Source organism: Neofelis nebulosa, chromosome 8 (genome assembly GCF_028018385.1).
Source record: "Neofelis nebulosa isolate mNeoNeb1 chromosome 8, mNeoNeb1.pri, whole genome shotgun sequence".
NCBI lineage: Eukaryota > Metazoa > Chordata > Mammalia > Carnivora > Felidae > Neofelis > Neofelis nebulosa.
The window spans coordinates 53203170-53206081 of NC_080789.1; the positions used below are offsets into that span (position 1 = coordinate 53203170).

A 2912-nucleotide genomic window follows, 5' to 3' on the forward strand; every position below is an offset into this window, starting at 1 on the left:
TCTGACATCAAAATCTGAGCTCTAACTACTAGATCCCTCTTCTTTATGGAATATAAAAAATACATAAGATGAGGTGTCAGGAGTTAGATTAGAATTCTGCCTGTGTCACTAATAAATCTGTGACCTTGCCTTATTTCTTTTTCACTAAATTTGGAAGAATAATAGCCCCCTTTTATGGTTGCTGGGAGAATTGAGATAATGTTGGTGATGCCTCTGACATATGCAGGTGCCTAATCAATGTATTCCCATCTTGAGAAATTATGTAGTTTGTATGATTAGGAACTAAATTACACTGTCCTCAGCTTCTTTGCTGTACAAATTATTTCTACAGAAAAATTAGACTTATTTACCTCTGTACTTTTATTAAGATAAAAATTTGCAGCAAAATGAAGGGTAACTGTGTGATTTGGAGACAGAAACAGTGGCCTTATTCTGAGCACATGTAAGCGCACACACATGCATGTGTTCCCACACACATATCTGGTGTCCTAGATCTTGCCCCTCCAACGCAGTCCCAAGGTTCTGTCTGCTTATTAAAACTTTTTCCCAGATTTGGGGCGCCTGGGTGGCTCAGTCGGTTAAGCGGCCGACTTCGGCTCAGGTCATGATCTCACTGTCCGTGAGTTTAAACCCTGCGTCGGGCTCTGTGCTGACAGCTCAGAGCCTGGAGCCTGTTTCGGATTCTGTGTCTCCCTCTCTCTGACCCTCCCCCGTTCATGCTCTGTCTCTCTCTGTCTCAAAAATAAATAAATGTTGAAAAAAAAATTTTAATAAAAAAAACCACTTTTTCCCAGATTTAAAAACTGCCAATCCCAGGATGATTCGAACTTTAGCAAGTATCAAAGTTTCTAGAACGGGTTCTCTGTTCCTCCCTGTTTGTCACACAGTAGCATCTTCTGGTGCAGTGAGTGGCAGCTGCATCTCGGAGACGTGATGGTCTGGGTCAGAGTAAATGGATCTGGCCATATTGGATGCCTGGTCACCAGGGCTGCTTTTAACTCTGGGAACGTAGATATTGTCGCCATCAGTGACCGCTTCATTGACCTCAGCTATATGGTCTACATGTTCCTGTATGATTCTACCCCTGGCAAATTCAACAGCACAGTCAAGGCTGACAATTTTCCACTGTCATCAATGGAAAAACCATCTTCACTTTCCAAGGGCAAGATCCTACCAACATGAAATGGGGTGATGCTGGTGCAGAGTATGCTATGGAGTCCACTGGAGTCTTTACCACTATGGAGAAGGCTGGTGTTCACCGGAAGGGTGAGGCCAAGAGGGTCATCATCTCTGCCCTTTCTGCTGATGCCCCCATGTTTGTGATGGGCATGAACCACGAGAGGTATGACAACTCCCTCAAGATTGTCAGCAACGTTTCCTGTACCATCCACTGCTTGGCCCCTCTGGCCAAGGTCATCCATGACAACTCTGGCATTGTGGAGGGACTCGTGACCATAGTCTATGCTATCATTGCCACCCAGAAGACCATGGGTGGGGCCTCTGGGAAGCTGTGGTGTGATGGCCAAGAGGCTGCCCACCACATCATCTCTGCTTCTACTGGCCTCGCCAAGGCTATAGGCAAGGTCATCCCTGAGCTGAATGGGAAGCTTACTGTCATGGCCTTCCATGTCCCCACCCACAATGTGTTGGTCATGGATCTGACCTGCCACCTGGAGGAAGCTGCCAAATACAGTAACATCAAGAAGGTGGTGAGAGCAGGCATGGGAAGGTTCCCTCAAGGGCATCCTGGGCTACCGTGAGGACCAGGTTGTGTCCTGTGACTTTAACACTCTTCCACCTTTGATGCTGGGGCTGGCATTGCTGTCAGTGACCACTTTGTTTAGCTCATTTCCTGGTATGACAATGAATTTGGCTACAGCAAATGGGTGGTGGACCTTACCGTCAACATGACCTCCAAGGAGTAAGAGCCACCTGGACCACCAGCCCCAGCGATAGCAAGAGGAAGAGAGAGGCCCTCAGCTACTGGGGAATTCTTGCCCCAACTCATCCCCCAATATACTGAGAGTCTTTGATCTTTACATAGTTTCCATCCCAGACCTCCTGAAGAAGGGGAGGGGCTTAGGGAGCCCTCTTGTCACATACAAGCAAAAAAAAAAAAAAAAAAAAAAAAAAAAGCCAACACACCAAAGATTCTAGAATGAAAAGAAAATTTCATGACATTATGATATAGTGTTTTGTTTATGGCATAAATTAACTATAGGTACTAGCAAACAGGCGAGGAAAGTATTTGAGAGGAAGAGAAGGTTCTCCCCTCAAAACTTTGAAAGTATGATTCTTAAACTCATTTTCAGGCAAGAGTGAACTTGGAGTGATGGATGTGACTTAGGTCACAGGGAGCCTCAACAATACCCCAAGATGTGGGGTGAGCCCAGAAACAGAACTTGGAGTATAAAGCTAGGAATATAGTCTTAATATCGTATTAATGTGAGGTTGCTGGGCAGGGAGACAGAGCCCATGTGTGAGGAGAGGGACAGAAATTGAACACAGAGGGTAAGAACAAGAGGGTTCATGATGGAAGGGAAGAGGTAAAACAGAGAATATATCCTGAGTTTCGAGTGAGTTTCTGGAGAGTCCACAGAGTGAACATGAGGCGTGACAGTTCCTTAAGGCACATACCACCACGGAGTCAGGTGCCTTCTGCACATGTTACTATAAAATGGGATGAAAACCCAATGTTAGAGAACACAGAGCACATCATTTCACTATAAAGAACTTGTAAAATGGGATAGCCGAATGTCTGCAAACTGTCCCTAGAACAGAAAACCCATTCTGAAATAAATGCAATTGTCCGACAGCGATAATGAGATATTTATGGACGCTGAAGTTAAAAAAAATCCACAGCCTGTTTTGCTGTCAGTGATATATATTTTTTCAGTGATATTTTTTAATGG

General features: G+C 44.8%; 1 pseudogene; it reads left to right on the forward strand.

Moving 5' to 3' along the window:
- The first annotated feature begins 798 nt into the window (after positions 1–798).
- LOC131483976 (glyceraldehyde-3-phosphate dehydrogenase-like) lies at positions 799–2077 on the forward strand (annotated as a pseudogene).
- Positions 2078–2912: the final 835 nt, after the last annotated feature.